The following is a 10,179-nucleotide window of genomic DNA, read 5'->3' on the forward strand; positions in this document are numbered from 1 at the left end:
ACCGAAGGGAAAGGTTCGGTTCAGAGAACACCAGCTACCGAAAGCATAGGTTCGGTTCCGAGAGCAAAAACAATCAAGGTTCAAGGTTCGGTCCCAATAATGACCAAAAACAAAAGGGGCACCTAGAACCTCAAGTCAAGAAAACTTCTCAGTCTAACTTCTCTCGTTCTAATTCTTCTCAACCCCATTCTAAATCCAATTCTGTTCAAACTCAAAATCCAAAACATTCAGCAGATTTGAAAGGAAAATCGAAGGTTTCCTCAGTCAAGAATGCTCAAAAGCATTCCAAGGCCCAAACGTCAAATCCTGAACCCAAACCGTCTGTAACAAATCCCAACAAAATTAAAGTTTTCACCATTAAAAAGAAAGATGAAACAACTTTAATAAAATGAACATATCTTGTTGACATCTCTCTTACTATTCCTGTTCCTGTGAAAGGCTTTCGTGGACTAGGGATGAGATTTAGAACCGGAAACCGGACCGAAACCGAAACCGAACCGGAACCGGACCCGTTAGAACCGGAATATATAGAACCGGGTCCGGTTCCGGGTTTAAAAATTGGCTTTATCCGGGTTCCGGGTAATCCGGGTTTGGGTCCCTTGGGTCCGGGTAAACCGGGTCTAAAATCCGGAACCGGTTTTTGGAACCGGAACCACTTTTAGGGTCGGGACCACTTTTTGTGAAACGTTTACAAGGTGCATATCTTATTCGTTTCAACTCCAATTGACATACGGTTTTTTCCAACATGTAGTTTAGAGTTTGTACATGATTCTAGACTATAAATTTGTCATTTTTAGTTTTATATTCATTGACTTACAGTCCTCAAAAGTTGAGATACCAAAACTGAAATTTTTTAGTTTTTTAGTTTTTTTTGTATTCGGTGAAAGTTTTAAAACATGCATATCTAATTCGTTTGAAGTCGGATTGACATGTGGTTTTTTCCAACTTCTAGTTTACAGTTTGTACATGAGTTTAGAATATAATTTTGTCATTTTTGGTTTAACATTCAATGATTTACAGTCCTCCGAAGTCGGGATATCAAAACTGAAAATTTTCAACTTTTCAGCTATTTGTTTTTGTACTTTGTATTATGTGAAAATATTAACACAAGTATATCTCATTCGTTTAAATTCGGATTGACATGCGGGTTTTTCTAGAGTGTATTTTAGAGTTTGTACATGATTTTAGACTCTAATTTCGTTAATTGTGGTTTCGTATTCAATAAGTTACAGCCCCCCAAAGTCGGGATACTAATATGAAATTTTTCAAAGTTCAACCAACTAAGTAATAAGTAATTACCAAAAAATTCCGGTTTTTTCGGGTTTTCCGGGTCTAAACCCACTTTATCCGGTTCCAACCTATCCACTTTGATGTTTCCGGGTTTTCCGGTTCTAGACCCACTTTACCTGGAACCATACCCGGAATCGAACCGGAACCGGTTCCTATATACTGGTCCGGTTTCCGGTTCTATAAAATCCCGTTAACCGGTTCTGGGTTTTCCAGGTCCGGGTCCATCCGGTCCGGGTTTGGACCCACTTTCATCCCTAACGTGGACCCAAGAAACTTTGGGTTCCTAAATCTGCTTGATTTTTACAGGTTATCAGTGACGAGCAGTTCAACTAAGAATGGTATATTGATAGTGGCTGCTCACGTCACATGACAAGGAGGAAGGAAGAGCTGAGGGAATTTCGATCTCTTCCAAACGGCGGGAATGTCAAATTTGGGAACAACTCATACGGCACAATAAAAGGTTATGGGATGATTACAAATGGAGACTTCACGATTAGAAAGGTTGCATATGTTGAAGGACTACAGCATAACCTCATCAGTGTATCTCAGCTGGTTGGAGGTACCGGTCTTAAAGTTTCGTTTGATGATGAGGGTTCGGAAATAATAGAGAAGAAAACAAAAAGAGTGATTCTCAAATCGAAGCGCAAAGGCGAAATGTTTCCTCTTAATCTCAAACCTATCAAAGGAAATCCAACTATCTGTCTGTTATCCAAAGCACACTCTGACGAAAGCTGGTTGTGGCACCGAAGGCTCTCCCATCTCAACTTTAAGGATATCAACAAACTTGTCACCGGAGGTCATGTTCGCGGTCTTCCATTGCTCAAGTTTGATCGAGAACATTTGTGTGCTGCGTGTAAAATGGGGAAGCAGAGTCGTCAAAGTCACCCTTCCATCATAAACACTAAAGTTGTTGAACCACTTGAGTTGATTCACATTGACTTGTGTGGTCCATCGTCTATTGAAAGCATTGGTGGTAGCAAGTATATTCTTGTTATTGTTGATGACTTTTCACGTTTTACATGGGTGTTCTTTCTGAAGCACAAATCTGAGGCAACTCTCAAGCTAAAGATGTTTATCAAGTAGGTTGAAGTGCAGCTGAGGAAAGTCGTTCGCAACATCAGAAGCGACAATGGCCTGGAGTTCAAGAATAAAGAATTTGAAGACTTCTTAGCAGAAAAAGGGACCAGTCACAACTTCTCAGCTCCTTACACCCCTCAACAAAACGGGATTGTCGAAAGACGAAACCGATATTTGTGTGAGGCAGCACGAACTATGCTAAGTTTCGCTTCTCTACCTCTATATTTCTGGGCTGATGCTATTGCTGCAGCATGTTTTACGCAGAACAGGTCCTATCTCAATAAGCGTTTCACTCTTACTCCTTATGAGATCATCAACAACAGAAAGCCAAACGTCAAATTCTTCCACGTATTCGGCTCACGATGCTTTATCTTCAATTCTAAAGAACATCGTAACAAGTTCGACGTAAAAGCCGATGAAGGGATTTTTCTGGGATATTCTCTCACTTAGAAAGCATACAGGGTTTTAAACAAGCGTTCGAGGAAGATTGAAGAAACGTATTATGTGACTTTCGATGACAGCTATGTCAAGAAGCTGAAGGCCACGGAAGAAATAGTTAGAGAAATCTTCTCTCAAACAGGCCAAGTCACAGCCTCGATTGCAAATTTATTTGAGCAGTTTATGGAGTTGTTCAATGAACCGGAGAAGGCTACTCTCTCATAAGCTAATGCAGCAGACAACAAAGTTGATCATCTGAAGCAAATCGTAGATGACGCTGCCAAACGACTGGGTGAAGGAGAATCAGTTCCAACTAAACCTTCTCAACACGGTGCTTCAATTGAGGGGGAGAATGCATCTTCTTCAAAACAGCCAAGTTCACAAGTTGAGGGGGAGAACTCTTCTCCAGCTGCACCCGAAAGCTCTAGTGCACCCGAAGGTACTGTAGCTCTCGAAAGCTCTACTGCACCTGAAGGTACTGCAACACCCGAAAGCTCGACACCACCCGAAACTCCTGTAGCACTGGAAAGTCAAGATTTACCTGAAAACTCATCAGTCGAGGGGGAGAATGCCGATATGTTTTACGACGATGACAGTCAATCTGAATTAGAAGAGATGGTAAATGCTGAATTAGATCCATCCTATGATCCAAATTACCCTCCTCTTGTCAAATGGACTAGAGACCATCCTGTTTCACAGGTTGTGGGTAATATCTCTGAAAAAGTCCTGACCCGATCACAACTGAAGGCAAAGCAAACATCTTTATTTTCAAAAGTAGAGTTCTGTATGTTTAACTCCTTCGTCTCAAAAGTTGAACCAAAGACAATGAACACTGCTCTTGATCACTCTGATTGGGTTCAAGCCATGCAAGACGAACTTAATGAGTTCGAAAGAAATAAAGTTTGGCGCCTCATTCCAACTCCTCAAGATGCCTCGGTTGTTGGTCTTAAATGGGTCTTTAGAAATAAAATGGACAATGAAGGCAATGTGATAAGGAACAAAGCTCGACTAGTGGTGAAAGGATACTGCCAGGAGGAAGGAATCGATTATGAAGAAACTTTTGCTCCTGTAGCTAGGCTGGAATCTGTTCGAATATTTCTTGCCTACGCTACACACAGGAACTTTGAGGTCTACCAAATGGACGTAAAGTGTGCATTTCTAAATGGAGAACTCGAAGAAACGGTGTATGTGGAACAACCTCCGGGATTTGTGAATGAAAAATATCCCAATCACTGTTATATTCTGGACAAAGCGGTTTATGGACTGAAACAAACTCCTAGGGCCTGGTATGAAACGCTAACCAAGTTTTTAAAGATGTCCAAATTCAAACAAGGTTCGGTTGATCCAACCTTATTTCGTAAAAAGGAAGGTAACCACCTTATGATTGTTCAAATCTATGTCGATGATATCATCTTTGGCTCAACGAATCCTAGCTTAACAGCTGAATTCAGAAAGCTGATGGAGACTAAATTTGAAATGAGCTCAATGGGTCCAATTAACTTTTTCCTTGGTTTAAATATTAGACAGGGACCCGAAGGCATCTTTATTAATCAGGAAGCTTACACCAAAACTCTTCTTGCCAAATTCGGCATGATGGGAGACTCAAAGGTTAAAGTTCCAATGGCGTTCAGCACCAAGCTCACTCCATCCTTGGATAAGCCAACAGTCGATATTACGCTATATCGCTAGATGATCGGTTCTCTAATGTACCTTACTGCTAGCAGGCCTGATATAATGTTTTCTGTTTGTTATTGTGCTAGATTTCAGGCGAATCCTCGTGAACCTCATATGCTTGCAGTGAAGAACATACTCCAGTATCTCAAACGAACTACCTCTCTCGGTTTATGGTATCCATCAAACTCAGGTTTTTTCGTTCAAGCCCACTCAGATGCAGACTTTGGAGGTTGTAGACTAGATAGGAAAAGCACCACTGGAGGCTGCCAATTCCTTGACGGGAAGTTGGTTAGCTGGCAATCAAAGAAACAGACTTGTGTATCTTTGTCTACCACTGAAGCAGAATACATCGCACCTGCCTCCTGTACATCTCAAGTGATTTGGATCCAAAGCCAACTCCGGGACTATGGACTCAATATGAAAAAGATCCCACTATATTGTGACTCTGAAAGTGTAATTAGGATCTGTCATAACCTAGTGCAACATTCCAAGACTAAGCACATCGCACTGAGGTATCACTTCATTAAGGATCATGTGGAAGATGGGAACGTCGAAATTCACTTTTTTCGAACCACTGATCAACTGGCTGACATCTTCACCAAAGCTCTTCCTGAAGCATCTTTTAACAAAATTCTACAAGGGCTTGGAATGATGGAATCGGAGTCAGTACCAAAATTTACCTCTCAAGATCAAAAGTAAGAAGCGAAATAGACCGAACGTTCGGGTTCAGGTCTTGATCTGGTATACCGAAATGAACCGAACGCTTGGGTTCGGTTGAATCATCTGATCTTCGCCTATCACTCAAAAGTAGTTTTCTTGGTTGTAAATCTTTTGTATTATTTTTCCAAAATTCATTTATCTTATTGTCAAAGTTTTTTTTTTTAACTTATTTTTTTCGGGAAACCGAAATGGACCGAATGTTCGGGTTCGGTTCCAAAAAATTTCTCACCCGAAATAGACCGAACGCTCGGGTTCGGTTCCAAAGTTTTCTCAACCGAAATAAACCAAACGCTTGGGTTCGGTTCCCACATTTTTTTTGTATAATTTTTTTTATGACTTAATTTTTTTTATCAAAAATTCCAATTTTTTTTTTCGTAAATTCAAAAACATTCCAAAAATATTTTTTTTACTCTTATTTTTTTTTTTATTATTTTATTTTTATGTCTCGTTTTGGGTAAATTATTTCACTAGCTACGTGTCCCTAGAAGCATGCTGCTGTATGTGTCCAAAGCCTCATCTGATTCTGAATAAAAGCCTTACTGACTTGGTACAAACAAACCTTGTCTTCCCAATTAGGCTCCCATAATTATTCTAATCATGAGCTACCTAACTCTCTTCTCACATGAGATAAGAGTTGTATACTTGGTCCCTATTTTATAGCAGATGTACTTTGGTTTCTTTACACCACCTACATTACTTTTCTCCATCACACTCGCTTCACAAACGTAACCCTTGAGACTCTCAGACATTACCACTGAGGTTTATGGTTGCACAATTTCTGTGTTCATGATCTTAGCTTCGTGTCACTACGTGCTAAGTGAAACCCAAAATTCAATACCCATAATGCATTGACGGTGAACAATTAATTTGCTCTAGTTTTCACTAATGAATTGACAGACTTCTCCATGGGGGTACTACATAAAATCTCTATTTTTTCTTTTGAGTGGTTCCTATGAAATTGTTAAGTCCAATAACATTTCTTCCCTTGGGATCCAGTTTTATTTTTTTTTGAGATTTCATACATATATTAGTTTACCTTGCCAATTAAATTATCTCCAACCTACTTGTTCAACAGACTACATTGGTCTCACAAGTACTTCGTTCGATTTCTATCTTATATCAAGATTAGGAATTTTGAATCGAAGCGAAAGCCACCATCATAAGCCTAATTAAAAGAAGCCTTTCAACACTTCTTAATAAGTGTCTGATCGTTATTCAACGGGAAACCACACAAACACTTTAAATTCTCTCTTGACTTTGAAGGAAGAGATTCGTGCCCGGGATCCATTGTTTCGTGTTTTTATTGACATCACATAATCCCTCAAAAAGTGTTGCTTTATTTCCTTTTCTTTTACACACTTAGCATAAAAATCTTTTTGATTTTCCAAAATTCAAGTTTCATTAATTTCAAGGCATTTTAATTGGTTTGGTAGTTTTAAAAGGTTGTGGTTAATATTGATCCACGTGGGGATTTTACTTTAAAAGATACCGTTTTATTCTAAAGAGATAAGATGACGACATGATGACTCAGGCGGGAGTCCAATCGATTTGATTTCAAACGGCGCAAGAGGGAAAGCGTGCGAATAGGAACCGTTTCATCTCCAAACGGCGCCTGATGGGAAGGCGTGTAATTAGGGCCTGACATTCTCTCTCATGCGTGATCATCGGCTACGCCAACTGTCATGCGTCAGTCACCTCCGAAAAACCCTTCGTTTTTCAATCGAAGATTTGGGAAGATTTTTCTCTCTCCTTTACCCACAGTATAAAAGGCAACGTGATCCACCATTTACCTCTTTACTGCACCTATATTTCCAGAGAGCAAGAAATCCTTCAACCTTCACTGTTCATCATTTCTCCCACTTTCTTCACAGCAATGGCAGATTCTTCCTCAGTTCACGCAACATCTCACATCCTGCTCATTCGCGCACAGCAGAGTTTGATCATCGATCTCACTCCTCAGGTGTACGATGTGTTCATGTTTCCTATCATTGAATGCCTGAAGTACTCCTCCATCGCTCCTGCTCTTACCAGGGCTGAAGCTAGGGGTGTAAACGAGCCGAGTCGAGCCTGAGCTTGACCAAGATCGAGCTCAAGCTCGAGCTTGATTCGAGCCTTAAAATGAAGCTCGGGCTCGGCTCGTGAACAATTCAGTGGGCTCGCGAGCCTAATCGAGCCTAAACGAGCCTCCATGTATATGTGTATATATATATATATATATATGTGTGTGTGTGTGTGTGTGTGTGTGTGTCTGTATGTATGTGTGTATGAATGTATGTATGTGTGTGTGTGTGTTTGTGTGTGTGTGTGTGTGTGTATATATATATATATATATATATATATATATATATATATATATATATATATATAGGCTCGTTTAAGCTCGTTTAGGCTCGCGAGCTCACTAACTGAAGCTCGGCTCGAGCTCATTTAATAAACGAGCCTCATATTTAGGCTCGAGCTCGGCTCAGGCTCGTTTAATTCGATCTCGAGCCGATCTTTTAACGAGTCGATCCCGAGTAGCTCACGAGTAGCTCGGCTCACTTACACCCCTAGCTGAAGCTGTTCCAATGGAGTTCCTGTCTCAAATCTTTTCCACAGCACACTACGACAAGGTCGTTGACAGGATTTTCTTCGATGTCTTTGAGCACAAGGCGTCGATTTCAAAGCAAAGGTTTTGCTCGTTGTTAGGGTTTGACGCTGATTCTTCGAGGGTTAATCCGGAAACCATTCCCATGGGTCATCTGTTCAACATGTTCTACAACATGGGGTACACTGAGGTGCTTACTACGGTGACGAAATTCAAGAATTCGTGCCTACCTCCATAGTGGAATGGGATGTTCACTATTTTATTCAAGGGTTTATCTGAAAGAAGTGCCGGATCTGATGGGGCCAGTCGTTTATTTCTCTCTATCATGTACGGGATCTACAATGGCATCAACATGGACTACGGGTCAGTCCTATGGCAACAACTTATCCAGAGTCTCTCTTCGACCTCCCGACACTCAGAGATCTCTTATGCCCGGTTCTGGACTATTGTCACGAAATGGGTGATGGACAAGCACCACTTCCCCATTGTCGCTGGTGCTCCAATGTCTTCGATTGGCACTTTCCATACCACGAAGATTATTGTGTCGGATGCTTCTAAGTTTCCATTCAACGGGTCTATCTCTGAAATGATGTATGGTGATGTTCCGGCTGACAGCAGGATTATCAGGACGTACAAAGAGTTCAAACGTTCTGGTCTGAGGGATCTTACTCCAGAGATACTGAAATCAATCCACAATGCTGACAAGCCTGCTGCTAGAGGCAAGAAGGATGACAAGGGAAAACAGGTGGCAAAGGGGGCGAAAGGCCTATCTCCAAAGAAGAGGAAAAATACCAGAGTTGCTCAATCTCCACAGCAGAAGAGGAGAAAAACTCAACCGAGGCAAAAGTTGGTTATCGCTTCACCCTCAAGCGACTCTGAGGAACAGAGTTCTGATTCTGAAGGCTCTCCTCGTGGTAACACTCCACCACGATCTCCAACCCCTGAAGTTCATGTTTCTCCTTCTCCTATCTCCTCTCCACCTGTCACAATACCTTTTTCTTTTCCCCCCATAACTTCCACCACTCAAATACCACCTACTTCTATCCCAATACCACCACCAATCTTTACCGAAACAACAACCACCACCACTACACAAGTAAGAACCAACGTATCTGATACGGGGGTTCATACTGATGCACCAAAATCCACCCCAGCACCCGAACCCACACTAACTACCGAACACACCCCCAACCCGAACCTACCTTTACTACCGAACCACCAGTTTCACCACCACCATCTTCTCCTGCTCACACATCAGAGGAAGAAGAACCACTCCTTGGCGGGGAGAATATGACTTTTGACTCGGTCTATTATAGTCCGTTTCAAGTACAGAGTGATGATGATGACGACGCTCCTGTCACCAAAAGGCATCTCAAGGAGCTACATGAAAAAATCGACTCGCTCATCGCCTCCTCTTCTACTTCTCATTCATCCATATCTGAAGCTGCAATTCAAAAGATTGTTGACGCTTTCTCTAAAGCTCAGCAAGTTTCCCTTGATTCAGCCACCGCCGCCATCGATGCCTCAACCAAAGCCTGTCAGGCAACGACCGAAAAAGTCGATAAACTATTTACTGATGCCTCTTCCCTGTTGACATCTTTACAGGAAAGTGCTGAAGCCACCAAGACTACGCTGGAACCCATCATCAACCAGTTGGCTACATCAGTCGCTTCTGAGCTGAAGTCGTTCGCTTCCCTCAGACAGTCTATTTCGGACGATAACTCCACTTTCCGAACAACTATTGAAGAGCGTCTCTCAAAACTTCAAGAAGACTTGGCTACCGAGAACACTCTAATGGATGTTCTTGCAAGGAAAACTACTGCTCTAAAGGTCAAGAGCATTCAACTCTCAAACTCTCAACGGGAGATTAAGTCTCTTCGATCTGAAAGAGAGGTGGTAAAATCGTGTGTTTCGGATGTCCAATTTGCTATCTCAAACATCCTCGAAGCACATGATCCAATTCTCAACTACACTGTGAGGCGTGACCTTGCAGAGAAGCTCGCTCCCGCCCTCGCTCTACTCAGCAAAATCGAAGGGCTCCTTGATTTCGTGTCCATTCCGAAACAAGGGGGAGAAAAAGAACAAGTGTCTCAACCACCTCCCACTTCAACAACAACACACACAACCGAACCTCCTCCAGTAGGCCAAGCCTCAGGTTCCGGTGTGAAAGACAAAGGCAAAAACATTGCTGAGGAGAGTGAAGATGATGATAAAGAGACAATTGTCGACATTCTGAAGCGGAAAAGTCGAAACAACGATGCTGACATCAGTGCTCGTGTGGCTAGAGAGGCTGAAGAAGCCGAGAGGAAACAGAAAGAAGCCCACGACCTTCTTGAGAGCAGGAAAACTCTTTTTCCTTCATGGACTCTTGAGAGGCTGATTAAGGAAGCCAT

Source organism: Lactuca sativa, chromosome 1 (assembly GCF_002870075.4).
Source record: "Lactuca sativa cultivar Salinas chromosome 1, Lsat_Salinas_v11, whole genome shotgun sequence".
Lineage (NCBI taxonomy): Eukaryota > Viridiplantae > Streptophyta > Magnoliopsida > Asterales > Asteraceae > Lactuca > Lactuca sativa.